The following is a 23,067-nucleotide window of genomic DNA, read 5'->3' on the forward strand; positions in this document are numbered from 1 at the left end:
ACTGAACTTTCTAAATCATCGCACTCATAATAGTGCGGTGCTCTTCGTCGATGGAAGCGCCGCGAAGTGCTTCCAGCAAGTTGTCTGGTGCCTCGGGATGGACAGAGGCCACCGGCACGGGCGGCTTGCCCCTTTTAACGGGGGATCGCCTGCCGGAGTCCGGAACCACTGAAGGTTCCAGCGCAGTGTTCGGCCGGGGGCCGAACTTGGAGCCCATGGGGGTCTTGCTCCCTTTACGCCCAGGGTCCGTAAGGTCGCCTCGAGGCGCCCCTAGGACTACCTCCCCTCGGCTCGGTGCCTTTTTAGACAACACCTCGACGTTGTCCGTAGGGCAAGGGGTGGAGGCGGTCGGAATTGAACCGCTATTCATATTCGACGAGTCCAAAGAACCGTCCGACGAAGATACATCAAGACGGGCTCAGGACGGACTGCATAGTCATATTCGGCGTAAGAAGAAGCAGTGCAATAAAACATACTATGAATTACTATGGTATCCGGATACTTACGACTTCGCCAGGGGCTTCTCCCTGGGTAACCACTCGTCGCTGCTGTAGGCGGCCGTCGTGGAGCAGTCCAGAAGGAGGGTCCTTCCCTTCTTGGACCCTTTGGCCTCCCCGGTTGGGGCGGTCTTCCTTTTCTTTTCTCCCCTGGCTGGGGGGAGAACTTTCCTCTTCCTCCTCCTCGTTTTCATGGGAGGAGGGTGCGTCGAAGTTATCGAACGATGAGTCCGATATAACCTTGCGCCGGAGACCCTTTCGGGTCCCCGTGGCCTTCTTCTTGGCCTTCTTCGCCAGCACCTCGTAAGGCGCCGGAACCAGCATCTCCGTTAGGAGAGCATTTGCAGGATCTTTAGGCAGGGGAGCTGGGCAATTGATCCGCTCCACTGTCTCCACCCAGTCCCGTTAATGGCATGGAAGCTTAGATCCCGCATATGATTAAAACTAGGGGAAATAAATATCCTGTGAGATACAAAAACTTACCGGATTGCGTGGCGCTTTGCGCTGAGTCCGTGGTCCTCAGTAAGGGGAGGAGGTACCTCAGCGCCCTTGAACAACACCTTCCAGACGTCCTTGTGCATCGTGTTGAAGAGCTCTCGCAGCGTCTGGTGCTCGGCTGGGTCGAACTCCCCCAAATTGAATACCCGTCATTGACACGGGAGAATCCGGCGGAAGAGCATGACCTGGACCACATTGACCAGCTTGATTTTCTTGCTCATCATGTTCTTGATGCAGGTCTGGAGTCCGGTCAGCTCTACCAGGGAACCCCAGGACATGCCCTTCTCTTTCTAGGAGGTGAGCCGCGTGGGGATTCCGGATCGAAATTTGGGGGCCGCCGCCTAGTTGGTGTCGCGCGGCTCAGTGATGTAGAACCACCCCGATTGCCACCCCTTTATGGTCTCCACATAGGAGCCTTTGAGCCAGGTGACGTTAGGTATTTTTCCCACCATGGCGCCTCCGCACTCCACTTGCTGGCTGACCACCACCTTCGGTTTAACATTGAAGGTCTTCAGCCACAGGCCGAAGTGGGGCCTGATGCGGAGGAAGGCCTCACACATGACGATAAATGCCGAGATGTTGAGGATGAAATTGGGGGCCAGATCTTGGAAATCCAACCCGTAGTAGAACATGAGCCCGCGGACAAACGAGTGAAGGGGAAATCCCAGTCCGCGGACAAAGTGGGTAAGGAAAACTACCCTCTCATGGGGTGCGGGCGTAGGGATGATCTGCCCCGCATCTGGCAGCCGGTGCGTGATGTCCGCGACCAGATATCCGGCTTCCTGTAGCTTTGCGATGTGCTCCTCCGTGACGGAGGAGACCATCCACTTGCCTCCCACTCTGGACATACTTGGAGTGGTTTGAGAAGAAAGACGCGAACTTGGGCGCTGGAGCTCGAGTGCGTGAGAATGGATAAGCAAGGAGGAAGAAGGCGTGGGTAAAAAGGGTGAATCTTTGTCCCTTTATAAGGGCGGAGGAGGCGATGCACCTCCCCACTTACCTGATAAAATCGCTTATTCCCCGAACGCCGTAATTGATGGCATGGTTGGGTTACCCATACCCGTATTGATGAGAATCCCGTAATAAGGGGACACAATCTCTGCTTCGACAAGACGTGTCAAGAAAACCGCCTCGCAATATGTGTAGTGCTGGTCGAGAAAAATGGTTCGAATAATGGCCGGGCCATGGCATGGTGTCATGTTGCAAAACGTGTCAGCAGACTAGATTTGTGGAAATATTATTCTCTCTATGGTGGTATGTGGAACTTGTTTTGCAGAACTTGACACTATCCTTGTGTTCAAAATCTTCCATGGAGTATTCGGAGGAAGAACCCGCCTTGCAATGCCGAAGACAAATCTGCGCGCCGGACTCATCGTCATTGAAGCCTGGTTCAGGGGCTACTGAGGGAGTCCTGGATTAGGGGGTCTCCGGACAGCCGGACTATATCCTTTGGCCGGACTGTTGGACTATGAAGATACAAGATTGAAGACTTCGTCCTGTTTCCGGATGGGACTCTCCTTGGCGTGGAAGGCAAGCTTGGAAATACGGATATTAGATCTCCTCCCTTGTAACCGACTTTGTGTAACCCTAGCCCCCTCCGGTGTCTATATAAACCAGAGGATTTAGTCCGTAGGACAACAACAATCATACTATAGGCTAGCTTCTAGGGTTTAGCCTCTACGATCTCGTGGTAGATCAACTCTTGTAATACTCATATGATCAAGATCAATCAAGCAGGACGTAGGGTATTACCTCCATCAAGAGGGCTCAAACCTGGGTAAACATCGTGTCCCCTGCTTCCTGTTACTATCCGCCTTAGACGCACAGTTCGGGACCCCCTACCCGAGATCCGTCAGTTTTGACACCGACAGTCAACGTATGTAACAATATGCTCTTTACGGTCACTATATATAGTTTTGTGGTGATTATACGATCACTAGCTCATCGTAGAGCACCGTATTGCACCCTACTGACCGACCACATAGTCGACGTGGCACTTTGTTGACTGGTTAAATTGTCACCTGGTTTCTGGGTCCCACATGTCAGTTGGCAAAGCAAAGAAATCAGTTAAACAAAACTTTACGCAGGCGGGACAGGAGTCCAACCCTTGCGCGCGAACCACCCTGGCTGTGTATGTGAGTGCATGCACGTGTACTCCCTCGGTCTTCCAACAAAGAGTGTACATTGGCTAAAAAACAAAGAGTGTAGTACATCTACACTTCCAATGCATTTAGCCTTTAATCTAAATCGATATTGATTGACTAATGCACCAACTTGTGCTCTAGGTATAAGCTACATGTCTATCCTTAATTACAGCATGCAACGACCTTCATTTAATCTTCTTCTCTCAATGGTCGCATGCACACATAAGTCCTCTACTTTTGGGCATTAATTATGCCCTAGTCAATGTGTAAATCTCTCAATGTACAGTCTTTCACGGACGTAGGGAGTAGGTTGAGCACTTGAGCGTGAGCGTGTGTGTTGCGTCGTGTGCTGTGTGCTGCTTGGGTGCGTGAGTGTTGCATGCGTCCATGTGTACATGTGAGTGTTGCATGTTGCATGCATGCATGGGGCTTACTCCCTCCCATTGACATGTTCATATTTCAAGCTTCCTCTATTCCCTCCATATGGTGATACTCCCTCTGTTCCCAAATACGGAGTAAAATCCTCCCTCTGTTCCCAAATACGGAGTATTTGTCTTTCTAGAGATTTCAACAAGTGACTACGTACGGAGCAAAATGAGTGAAGTGAGCGTAGAGGCATAGGGATAATGTAGAAAGGAAGTCTTCGTGATCCATTATTCCCCATCTCAGTCAGAGAGAACTATTCAACTAGTCTTCGCAGTGAAGTGACAATACACGCTGCAACAGATGGGACACTTAATTAATAAGCTGAACTAGCGTGTTGGTGTTACTAAATCAGCCTTACCCAGTACTGCCATCATGTTTGCCAGTAGAGCATGCTTCTGTCCTCCATTAACTGACATATGGGCCCTCTTGTTGTATACCCACATGTCATCGGTGTAACTATTTACACTCCGAAGGATGGTATATCCTGGTAGTAGTAGAATTGAGATTTAATGCACTTTCTTCCTCATCTTCCACTCTTCTTCCTCCTCTCTTCTTCTTCCTCCTCTCTTCCCCATCATCGGCCACACACCATTTCCCCCCGCTCACTGCTCGCCCGCCCACGCTATCTTCCTTGGTAGCTCGCGCGTACCATATCCCCCCGCTCACTTCTCGGCCACACAAGGAGAAGCTTCTTTGCTTGCCCGCCCGAATCCACTTCCCCGCTGGCTCGCAGGCACCGAAAACCCCAATGGCAGAACCGACTGACACGCAGAGGCGCAATTGGAATTCCCTCCCTCATGTTCTCTTGGAGCAGATCTGTAATCGCATGGACCTACTCAGCACCGTCCATTTGGCCGCATGGTCGGTGTCTTTTTACCGTCTACTCGTCTGCAACCGGCCGACTCTTTTCAAGACACCCTGCTTGCTGATGCCCGATCCTCGCAGGTGGCCCAGACACCAACTTGACGATCCAACGGAGGTTGCCGTGGTGCCCCTCGACATGCTACCACTACCCGTCCACCTGTCCTTCATACGCGGCCACTATTGGGCGGGATGAAGGCCAACTGGATCGTCCTCATCCACCAATCCGGTAGTCCGTGGCATCTCGTGGATATCTACACCCAGCGAGAGATCACCCTTCGATCATTGGATACCGCCGCCATCGATCCTCTCGGCCCGCCGGACACTCCTGCCTACTACGAACGAGATGCGTCAAGCTTTTGGCTCGACCTCTATTTGCTGAAAGTTGTAATCTGCGAAGTGCCCACACCATCAGAAGACTACATGGATTACAAGCTCATTGCCTTGTTCAACGTGGGATTAGTCTATCTGGAATCCGGTCGCCATACATGGTTATGGCTCATCGTCAATCCTGTTGAGGCAACATTTCTGTCTGATGCTATAGTGCATGATGGCATCGTTTACGCGGTCGACGCATAGATTGGCTGCCTATACTGGTGGAATCTATCATCGTGTAATTGTTCTATCTCATCTCATCTTTACCTTATGAATATGACTGCATGTTCATTGTTACAAATTTAGAATAGATAGTATGTCTATAACCACATCATTGCTATATGTTCCTCTCATTTCCTAGATTTTTATGACCACACATGTTATTGTTAGAGTTGATATGAGAACAATTGGCATCTAATGATTGTTAGAATAGATATTATGAGCATAACATCATGATTGCTATATGTTACTCTCATTTCTAAGATTTTTATAACAACGCATGTTATTGCTTAGAGTTGATATGAGAACACTAGTAGTAAGTGCTATGGTAGAATATGAGTAGGCTCTGTCATAGCTGTTTTCCTCTCATTGTTATATGATGTTTGAACCATGACATATTGCTAGAATATGAAAGCCATTGGCTTATTTTTTTAACTTGGCGTATGATTATGACCACGGCATTGCAATTCTCTGTCTATGATATGTGTCACTGTTATAATAATCTTAATTCCACACATACTCTGAACATGATTGTTTATTTTTATCCTTTTGGTCTCCAATTTGAATTGTTGCAGCAGACGCAAATGCGCTGGCCTTCATGATTCCAGGACCTGGAATCATACCAGCCGATGGGTGGTGGTTTATTGCTCATTCAGCTGACGAAGGTCATTTGATGCTCATTCGCACGTACCAAATTGACCAAACTATTACATCAAACCACATGCAGTACAATGACTGGGGCATTCGTGACATAGATGGCTATGGCTGCTTCATGTTCGAGAAAGATCCCAGCTTCGTTGGGCCAGGCGTATTCAACTAGATGCGGGTTTATAGCCTCAAGAACTACTCCATGTTCCTCGAGCTCAATTATCCAATCATCCAACCAATCATCGATCATATCACCGGCGATGATTACCGTGCTATGTAACTTCCATTCGCCAGGGGGGACTGTGTTTACACATCATACCATGGGTTTCATGAATCACCATATCCAGAGATTCGTCGACACAACTTGTTGCCAGATAATCTTCAGTGTGTGAAAGGCATCAAGCTTCCATGCGATGGATGGCTTTTGCAAACCCGACATGCGGCAATGTGGTTCATGCCAACAACAAATATGCACAAGTTGATTCGTACTGATATCTAGACTGAGCCATGTATTCTGCTACTGTAGCACGGCCCTCTTTTGTTGGATATTATGTACTGTTGTTAGTTTGAAGCACTCCTCTGGTTTGAAGGATGTACTGATAATGATGATGGAGATGTTGTGCAGTATATATATATATATATATATATATATATATATATATATATACTAGCAAAAGGGCCCGTGCGTTGCAATAGGTACACAATAAGTATGACAATTTTTGCAGTATTTAAAAATGTAATTGTTGTTGTACACTACTGATAACTCTTTATTTTGACGGCCCTCAAAATTCTTCATAATATCACTTCAACCTTGTTTGGACTTCACATCTAAAATGGTTTTAGCACAAAACCATATATATCATGGCATCAGCCATGGATAGCACATTTTGCTCAAAGGCTTGTGTCGAAGATTTAAGTTTTTATGCTGTGATCCTTCTAATCTGGTCAATATAAACAGACTGACAAGATACTCGGCCACCAGAGGAATTTCCATACCGCTTCATGTTCCTCTTCAACCATCTTGGTCCTTCATCAAGCAACATGTTGCTTGATACCACTTCCTGAAAGTTGAACAATATTAATTATCTAGAAGTTCCTTGCATTGTTTAGCTGCTTGAACAAATCAATAGAATTGGGGCTGCATTTACTATAGTTTTAGGCCAAAGAGTTAATTATCACGTAAGTTACTTAATGGCCATCCGAACATATTCCAGGTTGTATGGGAGGTCACATCACATGACACTTTTGTTCTACACGGTGACATACAAAAACAACAACTGATTGGCTTGTCTGTATAATTAGAAGAATAGAAGCTTTTCAAGAGATCATCTCTTCAGAGTAATTAAGAATTAAGATAAAGCACTAAACAGTTCCCTTAACAATCAGAATGTGATTCTACCTTTTCAAAATATTTGTAACCAACTTTTGTATTTTTAACACTATTTACTTCTCCTGGTAAGTTGCGATGATGTAAACTACTTCAGGTGGTAATCCTGTCTAAAATGTTAGATCAAAGAGAGCCTTGTGGCACACTCACCTATGAGTAATGATTAGATAATGTAAGGTTAGGATCCCATAATTCCCCCCAAAAAGATATCAAAATAATTCAACAATCTACAAATGATTATGATATACTCGTAGAAGAATTTAGAGATGTTCTCGTAATTAAGAAGCAAGATTTCACCTTCTGCCATTGGATTTTGGATAACATAATGACATGTATTTATAGAGTCTTCACTGCTGGCACGAGCAAGAAGCATGGAGAGTGGGCATGGACGAGCCGCAAATAGGCTGCAGCCTTGCCAGGGGTGGCGTAGGAACACGCTGATAACCACGAATAGCAGTAGCAACAATCAGCTCAACTCACCTCACTCTATAACAAAAAAATCACACATACAATGGAAGCAACATAAGTACGTCACCATCAGTCCAACACCAAACCAATGCGCCTTTAGATCCGCAGACCGGCTATTTTGGTGTGTCACTGGAACAATGTACAGTCGGGTAAAAAGTAACGGTTGAAAATAATGCACAATAATATTCTCTAGCTTAATATACAAAGGAAAATGAAAAGATCATTATGACAGACATGGGAAAGGTTTCAGATAGGTTCTATATTGGTGCTCAGAAAGCCACTATCTAGCTCAGAAAGTCATTTTCCTTTTGATAGCATCATCGACTTAATCTTGATTTTCTCAAGTGAATAACAATTCCTTATTGTCGCCAACTACACAAAAGGAAATGTGAACAAAAGGTTGTAGTAAGATTTGAGGGAGAATATCTCCAGGGAAGTTGGACCCCTACTCTCAAATAGCTTGATGTTGTCCATATTATTGACATACTTCACATAATGATCACTCATCAGGTGAAAAAGGTCTGCCATCACGAATTTCAAAACTGCGCTAGTCCTTGTACCATGGAGAATAAGCATCTTCTTTCCATTCACAAACTGGGAAATAAACATTAGAGCAGGGTAAACAACATAAATACTATTTCTAGTTTCTCAATATGGAAGGTTCGAAAGCAACAACTTTTCCAATAGCATCTGGAAAAAATGATATGTAGGTATCCATATGATATATATGGCATGAGGGCTTTTACCATAGCCGATCCATGTTTTCTACGTGTGATTTGCAAATAATCTGATTACTCCTAGTCACATCTAGAACTTTTTATTTCAAGGTATATGATCTTGGGATAAATTTTTGTTCTCAATGTCAAAATACCAAATGCACATAACTAAGAACCACATCCTAAAAGCAAGCATTTTCGTGAGAATCAGCAAAAGCGCGAACACACACATACCATAAATGTTTGTTGAACAGCAAATCAAGCTACTGATTTCCATCATATGGCAACTCGAAAAAAAATCATATGTGGTTGTGTACAACATATATCCTAGTAGACGTCCAACCAATGAAGTCACATCACATTAAACACCTAATAATATTTATCCACTTGGACTAACATATCAAGATCAAAGTCTGCTCACCACCATAGGTGGCTGGAGTCACGTATCTAAACAGTGATTTCCAATGCGTGGCCACCTGCCGACTACCGCTACAGCTTCCATTCCTTGTCTCTCTGTTCACATGTACCTAGCAGAAGTATACATATCTACATATCATGAATGGATTGTAATCAGCAAGCAACAGCCTTCTGTATGTAGATGTGTAACAACAAGCGAGTAGCAGCATGAAAAATCAGTAGTAACAGGCTGCTTTTCTCTTCTCTGATCTCTCTCTATATGGAATAGTAGTATAGCACAAAAGAGCAGCAAATAGAGCAAAAGCAGAGCTGCCTCAGCAAGGTAACATACCTCTATAGAGGAAGACTATTTTTTTCTTAACTCAGATATAAAACCACAATGAAGTGTATAACTATCTCCTCTTATGAATACAAATATTGTACACTAAATAGCAAATTAAATTACTGTTATCATTATCTACATTATATTGTAGAGCGAGCATATATTTATATACACAAGAGACGTATATTTGCAAGTGTTTCTTACTGTCAACACCTAGAGCTAAATTAAATAGACCTAAAATGGAATTCGAGATGGGTGTATATCACAAAAAGAAGTACAAAAAGTTCCCATAAGAATAAGAATAGCAAAAAGTTCATTGTGTACCTTTGATGTGTATACACCAGTACTTCTATCAGTGACCCGGAGTAAAGATTAGGATTGGCCTTGCTATATTAGTGTAGAATACAAATAACTAAGGACAAATAGAAAGACTACCAACAGATGGTGTTTATGAGTTTATCACTGCTCTTTCTTCGTGTAGCTCAGCCAGCGGGCTAAGGAGGTTGACGTCGTTCTGCAACATCTGCTCCAATTCCAAACAGAAAAGACAAACATGTTAAATTCCATAGCAAACAGCAGGGAAGCAGGAGCATCATGCCATAGGAGAGTGTCTGGAGGCAACAACTACACATATGTATGTGCAATTAGGCACCATTATTTGTTTGGCACTATAATCGAAGAGAAGGAAACCCAATATTAGTGTATGCACAATTGTAACACCCCGGATGTAACCTACCTTATTTGTATTCCAACTCTTGCCGTTTCTAGAACTAAGTTATTATATTTCATCGTTGTTGGGTTTTTGTCTCCGTGTGCTTTGTCTTTGTCTTGCATCTCATATCATGTCATCATGTGAATTGCATTTCCATACGTGTTCGTCTCATGCATCCGAGCTTTTTCCCTGTTGTCCGTTTTACATTCCGGCGCTCCTATGTCCTCCGGTGTCCCTTTCTACCTCTTTTCTTGTGCGGGTGTTAAATGTTTTTGGATTGGACCGAGACTTGTCATGTGGCCTTGGTTTACTACTAGAAGACCGCCTGGCAAGTTTCGTGCCATTTGGACTTCTTTTGATACTCCAACGGTTAACCGAGGGACCGAAAAGGCCTCGTGTGTGTTGCAGCCCAACACCCCTCCAAACTGGCCCAAAACCCACCAAAACCTCCTCCATCACCTAGGCTGTTCGATCACGATCGCGTGGCCGCAAACCACACCTCATTTGGAGCTTCCTAGCTCCCTCTACCTCTATATAAAGGTCACTCCCCGAAATTTTCGGGCAAACCCTAGATCCCTCCCTCTCCTCGCGCGCCGGACAAAAACCTCGCCGGCGGACGTGTCCGTTTCAACCGCCGCCGCCGCCCGCGTCCAATCAGGGGGTGCCACATGGCACCACCGGCCTCCAGCACATCGTGGCCCACCCGGCCCGCGGAGGGCCCCCGAGAGCCCGAGTCCACCGCCGCCTGCCTTCGCGCCCGCCGCCCTTCTCCTCCCGCGCCGCCTACCGCCGTCACTGACCTCGCCGGCCGCCGCGCCGCCGGCGATGCCGTCCCTCGCCGCGGCCGCACCGCATCACCGCCGCCTCGTCTCGGCGTCCGCACCTGCCGGCCGCCCGCGCCCGTGCGCGCCTCCCTGCCACCCATCGGCGCCCCGGCAAGTCCCCATCTCCGGTGAACCCCCTCCCTCCGGCGAACAGGAATACGGCGGACCTCCATTTCCGGCGACCTCGGCCGCTTGCTGCTACAGTACCGCTACAGTACCCGCTACAGTGCCAGATCCAGATCCGGTTGACTTTTCCCCAAAACCCTAATCCCAGATAATGTTTTGCATACTCTGACGCATCATAACTTCATCATCATGGCTCCGATTCGTGCGTGTAGCATATCAAAATGTTCGTCTCGATGTGTAGATCATTTCATCTCATTGTATCATTTTCATTTGAGCTCATCTTGATGCCCGAAATGCTGTTGGACGAGGGCTATGTGATGATAGTTTCAGATCTATTTCAGCAAATGCACTTTTGTCATTTTTGCCATGATTAATGTGTGCATGCTATGATCCTGAGCTCTACATGTGTTTTGAAAAATGTCATGCCATCTTTACAAGGGTGTATGCAAAGTGGCTTACTCAATGTTGCTGATTTCAGGGACTTAGAATTTCACTAAGTCCTTGCCCTGTCATTATTTTTATGCCATATGTTCATGTTGTTTCCTAGTGATCCGTGCCTCTTTTGAGCATTATCAGTAAGGATGTTTTGTAGATAATGTGGTGCTATATCTATCCATGTCTTTGTTTGCAATTATGGAGCACCCTAGCTTGAGTCAATCGAGCTCTACTTTTGCTATAAAATGTTCCTGGCAGATTGTTAACATGTTTAGCGATTTTGCCGAGCTTGTTGTAGTTGATCCGTGCATTCTATGTTGTTGTTCTTGCCATGTCTAGCTTCTATGCCATGTCCAATTGCTGGGTGTATGCTTAGTTTGTCATATCTTGCCTCGTAGTGAGTGCATCGAGCTCGTAAACATGCCTAATTGATGTCTGTTTTGCATGCTCCAGTTTTTCACTAAGTCTGAATCTGTTTATGTTTTTGCTATGTTCACATGCTTGCAATTGTATTTTCTGATCCCTTTTGGCTCATGGTCACTAAGGGACTTTTGTTGTATGCTTTGAGTAGCTTCATGCCATGCCTTGCTTTGCCTTGATAAGTTCCTATAGCATGTAGTTATCGTGCTCTAAACATTGCTTCCCGATGATAAATTCCTGACATGCTGTTAATTTCACCAAGTCTGAAACCTGTTGTCTTTTGCATTTTTGCCATGCTTGTTTGAGCTTGCTATTGAGTGAATTAGCCTAGCTCAGTGTTCATATTTTGTCAAGCATCATGAGTGGATCCCTTCCATGTATTTTGTTGTCATGTTGGAGTGTTGTAGCATGTTGTTCTTGATGCATTTAGAAGGCTACTTGCTGTTAATCGCAGATCGGTGCCATATTTGTTTTGCTTGTTTTTTCCAAACCGTGCATCCGATTCTGGTGATCTTTATATCGATTTCGACCAAAATCAACTCACCTTTCCAGTGGCACTCTTGGATTTCCAAGTTGAGGCCAGGTTCTATCATTCCTTTCCAAATCTTGCATATGCATCACATATCGCACCCCGCATATCATACCATGTTTTGCATCATGTTGCTTGAGCATTGCACGTGGTTGATTGTGTTACTTTTGCTTGTTGTTCTTACTTGGGTAGAGCCGGGAGACGAGTACATGATCGAGGATCCCGTTGAGTACGCTTACGAGGATCAAGTCAACTCTGAGAACTTTGCAGGCAAGATGACCATACCCTCGAAATCACTTCTATCTTTGCTTGCTAGATGCTCGCTCTTTTGCTATGCCTATGCTATGATACCTACCACTTGCTTATCATGCCTCCCATATTGCCATGTCAACCTCTAACCCACCTTGTCCTAGCAAACCATTGTTTGGCTATGTTACCGCTTTGCTCAGCCCCTCTTATAGTGTTACTTGTTGCAGGTGAAGATTGGAGATCGTTCCTTGTTGGAACATGTTTATTGTTGGGATATCACCATATTATCTTGTTTATCTTAATGCACCTATATAATTGGTAAAGGGTGGAAGGCTCGGCCTTATTCTTGGTGATTTGTTCCACTCTTGCCGCCCTAGTTTCCGTCATATCGGTGTTATGTTCCCGGATTTTTGCGTTCCTTACACGGTTGGGTTATAATAGGAACCCCTTGACAGTTCGCCTTGAATAAAACTCCTCCAGCAATGCCCAACCTTGGTTTTACCATTTGCCACCTAGCCTCTCTTTCCCTTGGGTTTCCGGAGCCCAAGGGTCATCTTTATTAAAAAAACCCGGGCCAGTGCTCCTCTGAGTGTCGGTCCAAACTAGAGCCCCTTGCAGCGCCACCTCGGGGAAACTCGAGGGCAGGTTTTAGTTGTACGGATTGCTTATCCGGTGTGCCCTGAGAACGAGATATGTGCAGCTCCTATCGGGATTTGTCGGCACATTCGGGTGGTGTTGCTGGACTTGTGTTACCATTGTCGAGATGTCTTGTAACCGGGATGCCGAGTCTGATCAGAATGTCTTGGGAGAAGGAATATCCTTCGTTGACCGTGAGAGCTTGTGATGGGCTAAGTTGGGACTCCCCTGCAGGGATTTGAACTTTTGAAAGCCATGCCCGCGGTTATGGGCAGATGGGAATTTGTTAATGTTCGGTTGTAGATAACCTAAAACTTAACTTAATTAAAATGCACCAACCGCGTGTGTAACCGTGATGGTCTCTTCTCGGCGGAGTCCGGGAAGTGAACACGGTGTTGGAGTAATGCTTGACATAGGTTGTTCTAGGATCACTTCTTGATCATAGTTGTTCGACCATGCTTTTGCCTTCTCTTCTCACTCTCATTTGCGCATGTTAGCCACCATATATGTTAGTCGCTTGCTGCAGCTCCACATCATACCTTTACCTTACCTATATGCTTAAATAGTCTTGATCGCGAGGGTGTGAGATTTCTGAGTCCCCGTGACTCACAGTTTACTTCCAAAACCAGATCCAGGGACCGATGATACCACTCCAGGTGATGCGTTTGAGCTCAAGTGGGAGTTCGATGAAGACTCTCGTCGTTACTACGTGTCTTTCCCAGATGATTAGTAGTGGTGCCCAGTTGGGGCGATCGGGGACTATGTTGCATTTGGGGTTTATCTTCATTTTGGTTCCGTAGTCGGACCTTGAGTGTATTGGATGAATGTCATGACTTATTTATGTATTTGTGTGATGTGGCGAGTGTAAGCCAACTATGTATCCTTTTCCCCTTATTGTATTACATGGGTTGTTGTGAAGATTACCTCACTTGTGACATTGCTTTCAATGCGGTTATGCCTCTAAGTCGTGCTTCGACACGTGGGAGATATAGCCGCATCAGGGGCATTACAAGTTGGTAATCAGAGCCTTCCCCGACCTTAGGAGCCCCCTGCTTGATCGAATTGCTGGCGTTGTTGAGTCTAGAAAAATGTTTTGAGTCATTTAGTATTATATATATCGGAGAGTAGGACTTCTTTTTACTCCTCAGTCCCATCGTCGCTCTGGTGAGGCCTCCTGACGTAGAGTTTTGACTCTTCTCTTCTCAAATTTCACTAATTTTTTTAGGATCATGCGGGTATCTTGGAATAGTTTTGATGGTTTTGTGACGAGAACATTGTTCTTGGTGCCTCCTGACATTTAGGGGTTGTGGCAGTGTCCCGAGGAGTTGAGCTCCGAGGTGTTGTCGTCACAATTTTATCATTGCAATTCTGGAATACCTGAGTTTCGCCGACATCGAAAATCTCTTTTATGCAGTTGTTGGGAGATAACCTCGACGCCACCCAGTACTGGGGCGGGAGTTCGGGAGTATTGCCATAACTCGTATAACGGATGCTTTTCAAAGGTTGAGGTAAATGATTTCCGAAGTTTTCTTGGTTATGTGTTGAAGGATGGATACAGCTGGATGTAGGATTTGCTAGCTTTGGGTGAGATATTATGCTTCCCCTGTATCCCCAACACCTGATTGCATAACCGGAAAGGTTTGGGAGTTTCATAGGTGGGTATTCCTGTAGCTCTAGTATTTCTTCGGCAAATATTTGGTTTGTGATTGGGTAATCTTCACCAAGTATTTGTTCATGTCCGTACCTTGTTGTTTTATTATTCTACCTCTATCTAAGTGGATTCTCAATTTATGGAAATGTGACCATTTCAATTGGAATGCATTCGTTCATTTTGTTCGGATGTTAAGACTTTATGTTGCAATTTCTATCCTTTGGATTCAACTTGAATATATGTCTGTCAAGATGCTAACGGATGTCACCCTCTCCAGGATGGCTCCTCCAACGCGCACGACTCCGAATCCTGACCCACCACCACCACCTCCACCTCCGGAGGCATGGCAAGTTGTGATGGCCGCTACCAATGCAAACACGCAGCTGATCATGCAACTCTTGCAAGAGCGCAACCAAGGGAATCATGGCCATGGAAACAATCAGAATCAGTTTGCTACACTCAACCAGTTCCTTGCTAAGCAGCCAAAGACCTTCAACAATTGTGTCGAGGCCTCAGACGCTGATGATTGGCTCGTGGATATCTGCAAGCATTTCGAGTGCAGCAACGTTAGGCCTGAGGACTTTGTCAAGTTTGCCTCCTTCCAACTCAAATACCAAGCTGCAGAATGGTTTCAGCAGTACAAAGATTCCAGAGGAGGCCGTGTGATTACCTGGGATGAATTCCGTCAAGACTTCAAAGCTCATCACATTCCCCAGAGTGTTGTTGAAAGCAAGCGTGAGGAATTCCGCAACCTGAAGCAAGGCAGCTTGTCTGTTTACCAGTATAACATTCTGTTCCAGAGGCTCGCTCGTTTCGCCAAGCAAGACGTCCCTGACGAGAAGAGCATGATTTATTAGTTCAGGGGTGGCCTCAGAGAAGATCTCCAACTAGCTCTCGTCCTTTTTGAGCCGAAGAAGTACGATGAGTTCTACAATATGGCAATGAAGCAAGAGACTGCTCAACTCAAGTGCGATGCTTCCAAGAAGCGAGTCAGAGATGTAACTCCTTCTTCTTCAACTCAAGTGGCTTCTAAGCAGCAAAAGTATTGGCTGCCTCCTCCTCCGTTCCATCAGCCTTATCAGCAGAAGAGCAAAGGTGGCAATGGATCTTCCCACCCACCCAACCCAGGCTTTCAGAACAAGACTTCATATCAAGCTCCAAGATCAAGTGCTCCGTATCACCGTCCGCTCTCGAAGGTCACGTGCAAAAAGTGTCAGCAGAAGGGTCACTATGCCAACAAATGCTTCAATCAGAGGTGTCTTCCTCCTCCTCCTCCTGTGAGATCTGCTAGTACCGCAGTGGTCAAGAATAATCCCAAGCACACCAAGGTCAACATGATGAATGCAGCTCAGGCAGAGGACTCGTCAGATGTCATCATGGGTAACCTTCCTGTTAACAATATTCCTGCAAAAGTTCTTTTTGACACTGGTGCATCGCATTGTTTCATCTCGAGACCTTTTGCATCTAAGCATGATTTGTTTACTCAAGTGTTGCCGAAACCTTTGGCTATTGTATCTCCGGCCCGTTAAATGACTTCTCGAGTATTCGTTCCGGATGTTTCAATCACATTGGGTGACTATAAGTTCCTGTCTTCTCCTAATGTCCTTGGTGACTCGGATATCGATCTTATTCTTGGAATGGATTGGCTTTCTAAGCACAAGGCTCAGCTTGATTGTGCTGCCAAGGGCATATCAAGGGCATAGCGGTTACCAACTTGGTGCAGTTGGGGTGCAGTTGGGGTTACCCAGTTGGGGCGATCGGGGACTATGTTGCATTTGGGGTTTATCTTCATTTTGGTTCCGTAGTCGGACCTTGAGTGTATTGGATGAATGTCGTGACTTATTTATTTATTTGTGTGACGTGGCGAGTGTAATCCAACTATGCATCCTTTTCCCCTTAATGTATTACATGGGTTGTTGTGAAGATTACCTCACTTGTGACATTACTTTCAATGCGGTTATGCCTCTAAGTCGTTCTTCGACACGCGGGAGATATAGCCGCATCAGGGGCATTACAAGTTGGTAACCACCTCATCCCTACCTTGGGCATATCATCTCTACCAAGGGCATAGCGGTTAATCCTAAGAAGGTGTCTGCAATTGTGAATTGGGAACCACCTCAGAACGTGAAGCAACTCCGCAGCTTCCTTGGGCTCGCAAGCTATTGTCGAAGGTTCATCGAGAACTTCTCTAAGATCGCGAAGCCTCTTTCCAACCTCCTTCAGAAGCACGTGAAGTACGTCTGGTCGCCTGAATGTGACATCGCTTTCAACACCCTGAAAGAGAAGTTAGTCACTGCTCCATTTCTGACTCCTCCTGATGAATCCAAACCGTTTGAGGTCTTTTGTGATGCTTCCCTTCAAGGTCTTGGTGCAGTGTTGATGCAAGAGAAGAAAGTTGTGGCCTATACCTCTCGCCAGTTGAAGCCCAACGAAAAGAACTACCCCACTGACGACCTCGAGTTGGCGGCAGTTGTCCATGCTCTTTTAACTTGGAGACATCTGTTATTGGGAAGAAAAGTGGACATCTTCACTGATCATAAGAGTCTCAAGTACATCTTCACTCAGCCTAATCTCAACCTCAGGCAGACTCGTTGGGTCGAGATGATTCAAGAGTATAATCCGAGTATCGAATATACTCCAGGCAAGGCCAATGTAATTGCTGATGCATTAAGCAGGAAGTCTTACTACAACAGTTTGATTCTCAAGCCTTACCAACCCGAGCTTTGTGAAGCTTTCCGCAAACTCAATCTGCAAGTTGTTCCTCAAGGATTTCTGGCCAACCTCCAAGTCTCTCCTACTTTGGAAGATCAGATTCGTGAGGCTCAACTTCTTGATGCTATGGTGAAGAAGGTGAAGATTGGGATTGCCAAGAGTCAACCTAAGTACAAGTGCTATCGTCTTGATGACAAGGATACTCTATTCTTCGAGGATCGCATTGTTGTGCCTAAAGGTGACCTTCATAAAGTCATTATGAACGAAGCTCACAATTCACTCCTCTCTATCCACCCTGGAAGTACAAAGATGTACCATGACCTCAAGCAGTCGTATTGGTGGACTTGAATGAAGCGTGAGATTGCTCAGTTCGTGAATGAATGTGATGTCTGCAAAAGAGTGAAAGCAGAACACCAATGACCAGCTGGTCTCCTCCAACCTCTTGCCATTCCAGGATGGAAGTTTGACCATATTGAGATGGACTTCGTGACTGGATTTCCGAAGTCCAAGCATGGCAATGATGCTATCTTTGTTGTCATCGACAAACTCACTAAAGTGGCTCATTTCCTTCCTATCAAAGAACCTATCACAGTAGCTTAGTTGGCAGAGCTATATACCTCCAGGATTGTCTCTCTGCACGGCATTCCGCAGTTGATATCTTCAGATCATGGCAGCATCTTCACCTCCAAGTTCTGGGATTCTTTTCATAAGGCCATGGGCACCAACATTCGCTTCAGCACAACTTTTCATCCTCAAACTAGAGGCCAAGTCGAGCGAGTAAATCAAATTCTTGAAGATATGCTCAGGGCTTGCGTCATCTACTTCGGTATGAAGTGGGAAGATTTTCTTCCAAATGCCGAGTTCTCCTACAACAACAGCTTCGAAGCGAGTTCGGGCAAGGCCCCATTTGAAATTCTCTATGGCAGGAAGTGCCGTACTCCTCTTAACTGGTCAAAGACTGGTGAACGTCAACTTCTTGGCAATGACTTGATCACAGAGGCAGAAGAGATGTGCAAAGTCATTCGTGATAATCTCAAAGCCGCGCAATCGCGCCAGAAGAGTTAATATGATAGCAAGCATCGTGACTTGGCTTTCAAGATCGGAGACCATGTCTACCTCCGCGTCTCTCCAATGAAAGGTACTCGTCGCTTCGGTATCAAAGGGAAGCTTGCCCCTAGATACGTGGGTCCTTTCAAGATCATCAGCAAAAATTGGTGATCTCGCCTATCAACTTGAGCTTCCTCCCAACTTTGCAAACGTGCACGACGTGTTTCATGTCTCTCAACTCCGAAAGTGCTTCAAGACTCCTGACCGCACCGTCAACTTCGAAGACATTGATCTCCAAGAAGACATGTCTTATCGTGAGCACCCCGTTGCTATTCTTGAAGAAACTGAGCGCAAGACTCGCAACAAGTCTATCAAATTCCTCAAAGTCAAGTGGTCACATCATTCCGACCATGAAGCCACCTGGGAACGCGAGGATCACCTCCGTTCTCAGTACCCGGAGTTTTTCCAGTCCTAGATCTCGGGACGAGATCCTTTCATAGTGGTGGAGTGTTGTAACACCCCAGATGTAACCTTCCTTATTTGTATTCCAACTCTTGCCGTTTCCGGCACTAAGTTATTCTATTTCATCGTTGTCGGGTTTTTGTCTCCGTGTGCTTTGTCTTTCTCTTGCATCTCATATCATGTCATCATGTGCATTGCATTTTCATACGTGTTCGTCTCATGCATCCGAGCATTTCCCCATTGTCCGTTTTGCATTCCGGCGCTCCTATGTCCTCCGGTGTCCCTTTCTACCTCTTTTCGTGTGCGGGTGTTAAATGTTTTCGGATTGGACCGAGACTTGTCATGTGGCCTTGGTTTACTACCGGTAGACCGCCTGTCAAGTTTCGTGCCATTTGGACTTCGTTTGATACTCCAACGGTTAACCGAGGGACCAAAAAGGCCTCGTGTGTGTTGCAGCCTAAAACCCCTCCAAAGTGGCCCAAAACCCACCTAAACCTCCTCCATCACCTAGGCCGTTCGATCACGATCGCGTGGCCATAAACCGCACCTCAGTTGGAGCTTCCTAGCTCCCTCTACCTCTATATAAAGGTCACTCCCCGAATTTTTCGGGAAAACCCTAGATCCCTCCCTCTCCTCGTGCGCCGGACAAAAACTTCGCCGGCGGACGTGTCCATTTCAACCGCCGCCGTCGCCCGCGTCCAATCAGGGGGTGCCACGTGGCACCACCGGCCTCCGCCCAGCCCGCGGAGGGCCCCTGAGAGCCCGAGTCCGCCGCCGCCTGTCTTCGCGCCCGCCGCCCTTCTCCTCCCGCGCCGCGTGCCGCCATCACCGACCTCGCCGGCCGCCGCGCCGCCCCGCGCCGGCGACGCCGTCCCTCGCCGTGGCCGCACCGCATCGCCGCCGCCTCGTCTCGGCGTCCGCACCCGCCGGCGGCCCGCACCCGCGCGCGCCTCCCTGCCACCCATCGGCGCCCCGGCAAGTCCCCATCTCCGACGAACCCCCTCCCTCCGGCGAACAGGAATCCGGCGGACCTCCATTTCCAGCAACACCGGCCGCTCGCTGCTACTGTACCGCTACAGTACCCACTATAGTGCCAGATCCAGATCCGGTTGACTTTTCCCCGAAACCCTAATCCCAGATAATTTTTGCATACTTTGACGCATTATAACTTCATCATCATGGCTCTGATTCGTGCGTGTAGCATATCAAAATGTTCGGCTCGACGTGTAGATCATTTCATATCATTGCATCATTTTCATTTGAGCTCATCTTGATACCCGAAATGCTGTTGGAAGAGGGCTATGTGATGATAGTTTCAGATCTATTTCAGCAAATGCACTTTTGTCATTTTTGCCATGATTAATGTGTGCATGCTATGATCCTGAGCTCTACATGTGTTTTGAAGAATGCCATGCCATCTTTACAAGGGTGTATGCCATGTATTTTTGTGATCTATGTGGTGACTAGCACAAGCATGCAAAGTGGCTTACTCAATGTTGCTGATTTCAGGGACTCAAGTGTTGCCGAAACCTTTGGCTATTGTATCTCCGGCCCGTTAAATGACTTCTCGAGTATTCGTTCCGGATGTTTCAATCACATTGGGTGACTATAAGTTCCTATCTTCTCCTAATGTCCTTGGTGGCTCGGATATCGATCTTATTCTTGGAATGGATTGGCTTTCTAAGCACAAGGCTCAGCTTGATTGTGCTGCCACGCAGATTCAATCGATTCATTCGTCTGAGGATGTAATTGTCTTTGCCGCAAGGGATGATACCATTCGACTGTTTTCTCTCAATGAGAAGGGCGAGCTGGATGCCATTTCTCAAATTCCAGTCGTTTGCGAATATCAAGACGTCTTTCCAGAAGAGCTCCCAGGAATGCCTCCACACCGGCCAGTTGAATTCGTCATCGATCTTGAGCCTAGCACGGAACCTGTTTGCAAACATCCTTACAAGCTTGGACCTGAAGAGTTGAAGGAGCTGAAGAAACAACTCGATATTCAAGAGCGTATGGGTCTCATCCGACCAAGTTCTTCTCCGTGGGGTTGTGGAGTTCTTTTTTTGAAGAAGAAGGATGGAACGGACCGACTTTGTGTCGACTATCGTCCATTGAACAAGAAGACCATAAAGAACAAGTAACCACTTCCCAACATCAATGAGCTGTTTGAGCAACTCAAATTTGCTCAAGTATTCTCCAAGCTTGATCTCCGTATGGGCTATCATCAGATTCGCATTCGTGAAGAAGATATCCCTAAAACAGCATTCAGAACAAGCTATGGTTCATATGAATACACTGTCATGTCTTTCGACCTTGTCAATGCTCCGCCAACATTCTCTCGCATGATGAATTTCATCTTCAGCCCCTACACAAATGACTTCGTCTTGGTCTACCTCGATGACATTTTGGTCTTTTCCAAGAATAAGGAGGATCATGCCAAGCACTTGCTTTTGGTGTTGGATAAACTCAGAGAACATCAGTTCTATGCGAAGTTTTCAAAGTGCGAGTTTTGGCTCGATGAGGTTCTCTACCTTGGGCATATCATCTCTACCAAGGGCATAGCGGTTAATCCTAAGAAGGTGTCTGCAATTGTGAATTGGGAACCACCTCAGAACGTGAAGCAACTCCGCAGCTTCCTTGGGCTCGCAAGCTATTGTCGAAGGTTCATCGAGAACTTATCTAAGATCGCGAAGCCTCTTTCCAACCTCCTTCAGAAGCACGTGAAGTACGTCTGGTCGCCTGAATGTGACATCGCTTTCAACACCCTGAAAGAGAAGTTAGTCACTGCTCCATTTCTGACTCCTCCTGATGAATCCAAACCGTTTGAGGTCTTCTGTGACGCTTCCCTTCAAGGTCTTGGTGCAGTGTTGATGCAAGAGAAGAAAGTTGTGGCCTATACCTCTCGCCAGTTGAAGCCCAACGAAAATAACTACCCCAATCATGACCTTGAGTTGGCGGCAATTGTCCATGCTCTTTTAACTTGGAGACATCTGTTATTGGGAAGAAAAGTGGACATCTTCACTGATCATAAGAGTCTCAAGTACATCTTCACTCAGCCTAATCTCAACCTCAGGCAGACTCGTTGGGTCGAGATGATTCAAGAGTATAATCCCGGTATCGAATATACTCCAGGCAAGGCCAATGTAATTGCTGATGCATCAAGCAGGAAGTCTTACTACAACAGTTTGATTCTCAAGCCTTACCAACCCGAGCTTTGTGAAGCTTTCCGCAAACTCAATCTGCAAGTTGTTCCTCAAGGATTTCTGGCTTCTGCCAACCTCCAAGTCTCTCCTACTTTGGAAGATCAGATTCGCGAGGCTCAACTTCTTGATGCTATGGTGAAGAAGGTGAAGATTGGGATTGCCAAGAGTCAACCCAAGTACAAGTGCTATCGTCTTGATGACAAGGATACTCTATTCTTCGAGGATCGCATTGTTGTGCCTAAAGGTGACCTTCGTAAAGTCATTATGAACGAGGCTCACAATTCACTCCTCTCTATCCACCCTGGAAGTACAAAGATGTACCATGACCTCAAGCAGTCGTATTGGTGGACTCGAATGAAGCGTGAGATTGCTCAGTTCGTGAATGAATGTGATGTCTGCAGAAGATGAAAGCAGAACACCAATAACTAGCTGGTCTCCTCCAACCTCTTGCCATTCCAGAATGGAAGTTTGACCATATTGAGATGGACTTCGTGACTGGATTTCCGAAGTCCAAGCGTGGCAATGATGCTATCTTTGTTGTCATCGACAAGCTCACTAAAGTGGCTCATTTTCTTCCTATCAAAGAATCTATCACAGAGCTCAGTTGGCAGAGCTATATACCTCCAGGATTGTCTCTCTGCACGGCATTCCGCAGTTGATATCTTCAGATCATGGCAGCATCTTCACCTCAAGTTCTGGGATTCTTTTCAGAAGGCCATGGGCACCAACATTCGCTTCAGCACAGTTTCATCCTCAAACTAGTGGCCAAGTCGAGCGAGTAATCAAATTCTTGAAGATATGCTCAGGGCTTGCGTCATCTCTTTCGGTATGAAGTGGGAAGATTGTCTTCCATATGCCGAGTTCTCCTACAACAACAGCTTCCAAGCGAGTTCGGGCAAGGCCCCATTTGAAATTCTCTATGGCAGGAAGTGCCGTACTCCTCTTAACTGGTCAGAGACTGGTGAACGTCAACTTCTTGGCAATGACTTGATCACAGAGGCAGAAGATATGTGCAAAGTCATTCGTGATAATCTCAAAGCCGCGCAATCGTGCCAGAAGAGTTAATATGATAGCAAGCATCGTGAC

This window comes from Triticum urartu, chromosome 3, assembly GCF_003073215.2.
Source record: "Triticum urartu cultivar G1812 chromosome 3, Tu2.1, whole genome shotgun sequence".
In the NCBI taxonomy this organism is placed as follows: Eukaryota; Viridiplantae; Streptophyta; class Magnoliopsida; order Poales; family Poaceae; genus Triticum; species Triticum urartu.